Source organism: Sylvia atricapilla, chromosome 16 (assembly GCF_009819655.1).
Source record: "Sylvia atricapilla isolate bSylAtr1 chromosome 16, bSylAtr1.pri, whole genome shotgun sequence".
Lineage (NCBI taxonomy): Eukaryota > Metazoa > Chordata > Aves > Passeriformes > Sylviidae > Sylvia > Sylvia atricapilla.
In genome coordinates, this window is record NC_089155.1 from 9,588,303 (window position 1) to 9,598,721 (window position 10,419).

The following is a 10,419-nucleotide window of genomic DNA, read 5'->3' on the forward strand; positions in this document are numbered from 1 at the left end:
CAGTTTGTTAAACTGCTTTGTAACAAGCACAGGGCACTACTTGTGGCAAGACATGATCATGTTTAAAAGGAGAGAAGCTCCTTCAGCCCCTCAGACTCAGAAGTTCTGTGTACTCCAGGGAACTGATGTGTTACCTTTAACCATCTGAGCTGTCTGAAAGATCTTGATGGCACCATTCCTGGACTCCATGGTACAGGAGCACTGAGTCCATCCCCAGCCTTCATGGTCACGCAGAAAATCATCAACAACTCCAAATATAGTATAAAAAACTCCCCTGAGTAACAGGAAAGGCATTTGGGGAGGGTGAATCTGTTGAGAAAATGCTTTCTACTGCTCTTACCTTTGTCTTTCAAGTGTACACAGTGGGCAGCGTTTCCTCAAACCCCACCAGCTTCAGTGTAGTGCTCTGGTTTCTGAGGAGGTTGTTTGGGGTGGATTCCAACACACATACAAATACATCATCTGCATGTTTTCAGTGCCACAGCTGGACAGGGCTAGAGCCACACCTCCCTTGTGGCAGTGTCACAGGGTGCCCTGGCTCTGAGATGTCCTGTTTTACCCTGTGTGCCCCCTGGCACCAAGGTGCTGTGCATGGACGAGGCAGTGAAGTAATTTGGCCTGAGGTAGCTCAGATGGCGAAAATCCTTGACTTATCTGCCAAGAAAACTGCAAATGTGCTTCAGCTGAGTCTGTGAATGTGAGAGGAGCAGAGGGTTGCCCAGTCAGCCAGAAGATGAGTCTGTGCTTGTTCTGTCAACTGCTGGAGATTGGAATGTCAATATTGAGCCTAATAAACTTCTAGTTTCTAAAACATTACCCATGCTGAGATCATGTCTAATAACAATCTGGTCCACCTCAGACCATGCTATGATCTGCAGGGCTGTCTCTGGGCTGCTGGTGTTGCCAGTACTCTGGGTTCTCAGCTCTCTGTCTCAGGCTGAGGTGTGTGATTCACCCAAATTAAATTGTGGCCTTGGGCTGCCTCACTCCCAAACATTCCACGTGCAAAGAAAAGGAGAAAAATTGTAATAAAAGCTGGGCTCTAGAGACTGAGAGATTAATATGTTTTCTTAGGTTTCTCCAGAGAGACTGTAGAAGAGGGCAGGTGCTGAATGAACACAAGCAAATACCCTCACAAGAAGTGTGTGACACCACAAATTTGATGGTCAGCCCCTACTAAAGGGTCGATAAAACCTCTGTGACTAATCAGGCCTTTAAAAGACCCTCTGTGGTGCAGACAACTGTTTCCCATCCAACGTGCAAGGCAAGTGCAGGCAGTGCTGATGGATGTCTGGGTTTAACCAAAATGCTTTAATTACACTGCCTTCCCCAGAGTTCATCCCTCTGACGTGTACAAATACAAGGAAAATATTGAACGTGGAGATTTCTTTCCTTTGTTTTTGCCTTGGCTGGATTAATTAAAGATGTCATTGATCTTGACAGGATTGCCTTGGGGTAGGATGGCTGATGCTGTGCTTGCTACAAGTAGCTGGTGATGAGTGTAGACACATGGTTTGTTTGGGTTTTTTTTTTCTGCTGTATTATTCCATTCGAGTCCACTTGAGCTCCTTTGGAACAACATTTCTCTCTAGAATTATTACATTCTTCCTCTATTTATTGGTAATATGTGGTAACTTATTGCTTGACATGGGAAATGAAATTGGTTGCTGGTGACTGCAGGGGTTTTGTTTGACTATTCTTTAAATCACAGAATCACAGACTGGGTTGGGTTGAGAAGGACTTCAGATTTCACCTCATTCCATCCTCCTCCTGCCATGGGCAGGGGTACTTTGCTCTAAACCAGGTTGCTCCAAGCCCCATCCAATCTGGTTTTGAACACTTTCAGGGATGAGGAATCAACAAATGCAAAGCAATAATTTAAACAGAAAGTGGGAGACACTTCCCACCCTGTGCCCCGATACCTGAGAGCTGGTGAATTAGAATAATGCTCATCTTGCAGATATTCCAAAGAATTCCTAAAGATTTCTCATCAAAGCCAGGATTCAGCTGTCAAATGCTGGCAGACTGGAGCTTGCAAAGGTGAAGAAGGGTGGAATAAATGGATTTGTGGGCAGAGGGCAGGTGACAGGATCAGAAGTGCATGACAGATCCATTTCTCCCAGAGCCCTGCAATTTATCCTGTGACTGTCACTTCCATTTAGAGGGTCTGGATTGACTTGGTGACCCAGAGGTGAGTGGTGGGCATGAAACATCTGTCTTGGTTCTAATAAGGCTGCAGCCATGGCACTGCTTGGGTACCTTAGAGGCACAAATGTATTTATCACCGTAGTACCCTCTGGCTGGGCAACAATACTAAGATTTTTCTTATTTTATTTATTTTGGAGGCATCAGAAGAATAAACATGATGTTACAGGTCTTGCAGAGCAGGAACTAAAGCATATTCTTCTCACTATCAGTCTAATATCTTAACTACAAGACTGACTTGTCACGTGGCATCCTAAAAACCTGTTCTATGCAATCTATTCCTCCAGAGACTTCTGAATATATAATATATGCCTGCTAAAAATAAATCTGCAGAAGGTAGTCTGATGAGTTTTTCACTACTTCTCCAAGAGTGTGATCATTTTTAAATCAACTGTGCCCTGTTTTCTGTATTATAAGTTATTTTCTTTGATAGAAAAACCTGTTGCACATCGGCTTCTGCTCCATGTCCACTTATGCCTGGTGGCTCTCTAAATCAGTGATGGCTAAATTACAGGTGACTCATGGACAGTAATCAGTGCTAAATCAAGTTTGATTCCTCTGATGAGAAGCCTGGAAGACAGAAATAAGGTGCCTGGAACTTTCGACCTTTCCCAAGAAACACCTTGTTCTTCCTATAAACCCAACAAATGCTTGTCTGTTATCAGGGACTGAAATTCTAAATTAGCCTGTTTCCAAAGACATCCCCATGAGGAGTTGTTGGGGGTTAGGTTTGTCCCTTTTTCACTCTAAAGAATTTTTTCCCCCTAAGTTACCAAGGAGACCAAGTGTTGAATACTTTAGAGTACTTAACTCAAACAAAGAGGTGGCCGAAACCCAGTTGGGGAGGTTTTTTCTTTATCTGTTAGGGAGGGGGTAACTGCCTTCTCTGATAAGAAGCCAGCTGTTAAAAACCGGGTGGTGCAGTGCTGCTTATCAGATGGGGCAGTGTTGTTTATCTCTGTTCATTCTTCCACTTCTCCCATGGGGATATCTCCTGTTAATGGGCCGTTAAAGCTCACAAATCACATGACACATTACATCATCCCATTGTGAGATGCTCTACCCAGGGAGGAGGAACCAAACCATCTTCACTTAGATAACAAGGAGTGAAAAGTGTCCCCAGACATCCAGTGTTCCCACGGGACTCCCAAAGGAAGACTGGACCCATCGCTGGACCCTCAGATCCACAGGATCATCGCTGCTTTCCAACAGGACCACATCTGCCACTCCAGGAGGGCTTAACTCTTGGACTGTTTCCAACACCCTGACCAGCAGAGAGTCAGGCTGTATTTCTGACTCTTTCAGAGTTCTAGGATTTCTTACTTGTTTGTTTGCTTGCTTATTCATCTGTACTACAACATTTGTATTTTTAATATCCCTAGTAAAGGACTGATTTACCTATTCCCAAAATCTTTGCCTGACAGCCTTTTAATTGCGAATTTATAATAATTTGGAAAAGGGGAGGAGGGGGGCTTACATTCCAAAGGAAGTTCCAATCTTCCCTGGCAGATACCTGTCTATCTAAACCAAGACAGTAGTTATTGGGTGGCATATAGTTTCAGGAAAGAAGAAGAAAGAGAAGAAGAGTTGTTTGTCTGGTCTTAATTTCTGTGGCAATATTTCTTCCCCCTCCCACCTCTGAATTCTCTTAATTGTTCCTTTCTTCCTTTCTCACCGTGTTTAGGCTGTGCACACCACTCCCTGAGCCACACTAGGCCTCTAACAAGAACTAGGAAATGTAATTATTCCCACTCTCTCTGTTTTCATTATGTCTGTATTAATAGTCTTCCTTTTCCCAACAAGCTCTGCTGACAGGGAGCCATTATCATCTGATGCACATAGGCTGAGTACAAATTCAGGTTAATACCCCAGGATGCTGTGTAATGCACCATCCTGCTGCTGGGCTTAATCTAATCCAACATGATGGAGGAGGCACCGTGGCACAGCTCAGTGCTTCAGAGCACGAGGCATCATCTTGCCAAATTTTGCAGAGGACTGGCTTGAAAGCTCTCATCCTACACCAAAATCTCCCACCCCAATGCACAAGGCAGTGGTGGTTGCTGGTTTCAGTGCCACCCTGGCCTCCCTTCATGGTCTCTGAGGAGAGCAGAGAGCAGGGAAAGGCTGTCAGAAGGGCATCTCAAAAATCCCACCAATCCAGTCCCCTGGCACTCAGCTCCATGAGCTGTTCTCCTTACACCTTCCCTATGGAAAAGGGCTGATGGGGTCAGAGGGAGCAGAGGATGCCAGCAGAGGATAGGGGGAAAGGAGGGTCCTGTGGCTGTATGCAACCACCCAAAAAAGATTAAATTAGAGGTGTGAACACAGCGCCTTCCTGGATCCTGCTAAGAAGTGTAATTAAAGTCTCTTGCTGTAGATGAATGACCCACTTTCACTCATAGCTATCACATCTGATGTGATGTTTTAGGAGATGGGCTACAAGAGCAGAACAGCATTTCCATCTTTCTGTCTTTTTTTTTCCCCCTTGTAAGCAGAGGAAATGACAAACTCACTTTGCAGGCAAGAGAGGACGATGAACTTCCTATGTTGTAGTTGTGGTAAAAACCACTGACACGTGACATGCCTCATCTAGATCCCAGCTCTGTCAAGACTCTTGCAATCCCCTAATCCCCTTTTCTCTAGGGATAAAGTTTAGGTGGAGAGACAACTCTATATGGAAAATCTAAGTAGTTTGCCTTTACTTCTATCTTCTATCCTCACGTGTGAATTTAGAACTGTAGAGTCTGTGTTGCTCAGCAGTGCACAGTCTTATCTCTGGTTGGGACAGATTTTGCATGACCTTGGACTCCCTGGTGTGCTCACTGGAATATATTTCCAGGTTCTGGCAATTTTCTGCTCCCTGTCTTGCAGGTCACTGCAAGTCATTACTGCTATGGCATCATTATACACATCTAGGGGGAATTCCCACATCTGCCCTGGGTCTGCTGAGAGATAAAGCAATACAAAGTGATGCACAAAGTGTTGGAAATTGTTCCAGTCATGCTCCAAGAGTTATACACACTCATCTTTGATCCTGCTATTTCTCCTAAGAATAAGGCCATACTCTGAGCCAGAGAAAACAGCAAGGTAGAAATAACTTGGCTGGTTGTTTTTGAATTGTAATAGAGGGGTTTTAGTCTCTCCCAATGCAGTTACAGCTGTTTGATTCATTAGACCTTGGTGTAACTCCCTTTGGCAAACCATGCACTGAGACCCAGAGTTACCACCTGCGCATCAGCAGGAAGCTTTTCTTTCCACTTTTCTTTCCACAAAGACACAGATTTATGACAGCTGCTGCCTTCCCTTCATCTCTATAGCAGAGTTAATTTAGATTTATCATTCAATTCAAATCCAGGGGAAGTTCCAGTCCCAGCAGCCCTCGCAACCATTCATTTTCTGGCAACAATGATTCTGACTAAACAATAGAATCTTGCTTGTGAAGACTCAATAAAAGTTATGCTGATACTTAAGAAAAAAAAATTGCTTATCTTCAACGCATGAAAGGAGTAAACTCACCCGCCTGTCACAGTGATGAGCCCAAAATGAAACTTTTGATCTGATGCTCCCAAATCTCTGGATTTTGTCCAGTGGAAACCAAATGTAGGCAAGGGGCATCCAAGTTAGAGCAACACCACACCCAGAGAGACCTTGGCTTCGCTGTTGCCTAGAGGTGCTACAGTAAACTAAGTAAAACTTGGCAGAAAGAACTTCTACCATAACAGCAACATTTTGCCAACTTTTCTCATTAATGGGATGTGACAGGACAGAAATATCACACGTCCATGGCTTGAATGCATTCAGTCTCTTCTCTCAAGGGCACCAGTACAGCTTCAACCTCAGAGGCAGACTCCAGTTCTGCACTGAGCAGAACCAATCCAAACCCCAGAAAATTGCCCGCTGCTGGAATAAAACATCTTCCCCAGGAGCAGGGAAGGAGAAGGAGAGCTGGCCATTAGTCAAAAGATCAGACAAAGAAAGATGCCAAGAAAAGATATGACAACTCAGAGAAATTTCATTTCTTCCAAAGAAGGAATGGCTCGAGCTTTTCTCTTGTTAATATAATTTCCCACATTTCTGCCCTTGCTGAATATCTTACATCCTGCCATTGTTGAAAAGAGAGGCTGGAGAGACTGAAAAACATTGAAACCGCAGCTATATCCCAATTCATCTTTTTTCTCCAGCCCTTCTTCCAAAAGAGAGCAGTAAGAGGCATCCTAATCCAAGAAAACCCTCCTTCCAGCTGTCCCCACAGCTGCTGGGAGCAAATGGTTCCATCCCTGCAGTGGGTGGACTGCTAATTGCTTCTCTGCCCTCCACCCTCCCCTGGGATTGCCCAGTGCATCCAATGCTCATCAGAAGCAACAAATGATTGGCAGAGAGCTCAAGGCTTCAGCAGCTCCTGCTGGGGATGTCACTGCAAATCTGGGAGAGGCAGGAGCATGGGGAGACAAGTCTGGGAGAGGACAGATACTGCAAAGGGCAGCCCATTGCCCTAACACAGCCTGGGCCAGGCTGCATCTTCTCAGGGGTATCGCTGACCTGAAGGAAGAGCTTTTCACTGTGCTCAGAAATCAATTTTTGCCCCGTGTCCATGTTGTATAATCAATATAATAAAAGCTGAAGTAGCTACGGGTGCCTTTGATATAATAGGAGTTGGCAATCACAGAGCTAAGGTAAATAATTGTAATTTGCAGTAAGTCCCTGTGCAGATGAATGTAATCTTGACATTTGCTCTCATATTTAAAGCCTCATCTATAAGACAGGTCTTAGAATCATTAAGGTTGGAAAATACCTCTAAGGTCATCGAGTCCAACCATCTGCAGTGGGAGAATTGATTTCAAAGGCTCTCGACACAGGCTTTGGCAAGCTCACGTGGTTCCACATGAGAGATTAATAACACTAAGAGAGGTTTTATCACAGTCAGATTATCAGCAAGACATGACAAAAACTATTTGGGCCATTGGGAATGAAGAGGCCGTGAAAGCCAAAGATATACATGAAAAACAATAAATGTTAGGGATTTTCTGCCTTTTCTAATTAGGATTGAGAGAATTTAACAAATGGGATTCCTTGCAGAAAATTCTTGGCCAAAACCAGATCCTCTAGGTATTGAGTGCCAGGGGTTTCATGCATACATTTATTTCTAGGCATGAGAAAGGGAAAGTGCAGGTCAGTGATGCACAAACCAAGCTGGGAATCCTGTGGCAGTAAAGGGTTTGGTAATTCCTCTACCACACTGTCCCCTTTTGTTCCTCATGAAACAGGAGCAGCTGAGGGATGTTTGAAGGTCCAGCATTTGGAAGAACTGCAATAACCAACTCCAGAGGCTGTCAGAGCATGATGGAAGAGCAGTGTCAGGAGGGTTTGACAAGATCCTGCAACACTAAGGAGTCTCTGATTATCAAATCAGCCAAGACCACGGATGTCGTGGCACAGCTGACAACTTTCTCTTGCATGGCCAAGATGAAAACTCCATCTGTGCCCATCAGGTCATGCAAATACTTGATCACATCTCTCAGGGTTGAGCAGAAACCAGATTTCAACTGAACAGACAAATCTCTGACAGGACATTTCTATAGAAAAAACAAGGGCTAATTTCATGCTGGGTTGATCTGTCCCCATCTACCTGATCTTGTTTTGGAACATGTTTTATCTCTTCTTTCAGCAGATAACTAGCCTCACATATTACAGTTATTCTCTGTTTTTCTCTGCCTCGTTTTTCTTAAAAAAAAAAAAAAAAAAAAAAAAAGAAGTGAACTTAGTTTGTCCTTTTCTTTTAAGCATATGGCTTCTGACACATATAAATCAATATACTTAATAGAAAATATGCTCCCGGAAGGGATTTATAGAAGTAGAAAGACCTGTCATGAAACGTGCACAGAGCATCCATAATAGAATTATATCATGTGAATCTATTTGGAAACAATTTGTCATCTTAGGACAAAGCTATAGCCAGGGAGGAGTATTACATGAGAGCTTTCTCTTTGCACAACATATTGCTGCTAGCCTGACTGAAAACCACAAACTAAGAAACCTTTTAGTTTATTTAAGTGCCAGATGCCTGATTTAAGGCAAGCTGGGCCTGATCCCAAAGCCTATCAGAGATGATAGGAAATCATCCTTTGAATTCAGCTGGCTCTGGCCCAGATTTACAAGCTGGTCTCTTACAGGCACATTTGTACCACAGGCAGTGCCACTGACCAGGGGTATTTATGTATTCCAAATGCTTTCCCTACAGTCTGGATGTGGAGTTTAGGCTGTGCTTACTAACAGTTGCTGGAAATAATAAATAAAGACTCTTTGAGTCTTTGGCCTCAGTTTTCAGTACAAGCTTGTGGCAGTGCTGCTGTTTTGAGGCTGCCACTTCTGAATTTGTGTGTTTGGAAGGGTGTGTGAGGAGGGGCTCATTATGAAATTTCATGTTACAGAACCGCATTTTCACCATCATTTGTCCCCAGCCTGTGATGGGAACTTCAGAAGGTGGGTTGTGAGGGAACAGAGAGGGAAAACCCCAAAACAATTGTGTAGGCAGCAGGACTACTCAGAGAATCAGAGAATGATTTGGGTTGGAAGGGACCTAAAAATTCATCTGCCATGGGCAGGGACACCTTCCACTATCCCAAGTTGCTCCAAGCCACATCCAACCTGGCCTTGGACACTGCCAGGGATGGGGAAGGATGTACATAATGGAGCTGAGTGATAAATAAGGAATGAAAAAAATAGACTTATAGAAAAAACTGGGTAAACTGAAAAGGTGATCATTTCCCCAGACTGGGTTTTCAGTCACAGATCCTTTCCTCGAGTTTTTCTAATCCCTTGATGGTAGGACACATTCTCCTTTCCAGCCAAATCAACATTGATTTATCCGACTCTAATGTTTTTAACTGGCTGGATGATTTTGTCCACCTTCATGGAAGCTGCCCTCTGGCATCCCAGGATCCACTGATGCTGCCCTGAAAACTGGTGCTTCAGTGCTTTGGAGACAGCTGAAATAGCAGGGTAAAGCTTTTGTGTGTGACTGTGTGTGGCTGTGTCTGGAGCCTGATGAAGAGAGTGAACAGAGCTGATAATGGATGCTCACAATTAAATCCAGCCCAGATAATAAAATCAGGTGAAGGATAGACCTTTGGCCCCAAGCTTTAATTCTTGTTGGCAAAGGAGAGAGAGCATTAATGCAATTTCATGTACTGCTGCCTTGACTGACTTCTCTTCCTCACCAACAAATACACTCAGGGTTTGTGCAAAGATTCTGGCAAAAGTAACTATAAATATTTGTTCCTTTGTGTACAAATTCCAACTTTGGAAGCCTGGCTTTACCTCTGAGCACTCTGAGTGCTGCTTTGGTTGTTGAATCTACATCTCAAGGAAATCCTAGCAACACTCAGAGAAGGGTGGAATAAGCAAAGTCCATCACATTATTTTTTCAATGACTGAGAGCTTCGAGAGGACCAGATCTCTGCTTCACTGTGGAGGAAAACCAAATCTGCATAGATTTCCTTGGCATCACTTTTTGAGACGATATATTACTATTTCCAACGTCACCATCATCCAGTGGTGATGGTTGCAGGTTGGGCTGCCTCAAGGGTTATAAGAAAAGCCACTGGGATATGCTTTGCTAACTAGTATTAATTAGTTTGTGATTGTCCTTTATTGCATAGTACACGTAATCTCACCAGCCACCTTCCTGCTCCTCCCAACTCCTCCTCAGTGATTCTCTTTGGATTATGGCTCCTCTGAGTTTTCTGCTGCCAACAGTTTCTGCATCACTTTGTGGATGTGCTATGTTTCTGCTAATGCTTTTATTTGTGTCTGCTTCTGCTTCTGCCAAGGTGTCTTCCTGTTTAGTGAAAAACACCACTAAAAAACAAGTATTGAGAATATTATCATTCCAAGACAGGAATAGGAATTTCTGCTAATCCAAACCAGGATACAGTGTCCAAACAGTTGGATTAACACAGCCCTGCTGCATATGGTATTGAGTTGCAAATGAACCAGAACATATTCTCTATCCAAAGGTGAACAGATGTACAATTTTGATAGAAGGCTGTGGAGTTTGGCTCCTCCAGATTTTAGAATGCTGCCAAGGAGGTAGGAATGGCACAGATCTGAACTGGGCTGCAGCCCTGCTTTACACAGTGCAGTCAGGGGGAATTTCAGCTATTTGGGCTTTACAGAGTGAAGGAGAAGGAGTCTGTGTCTGTGACTGCCACTAGA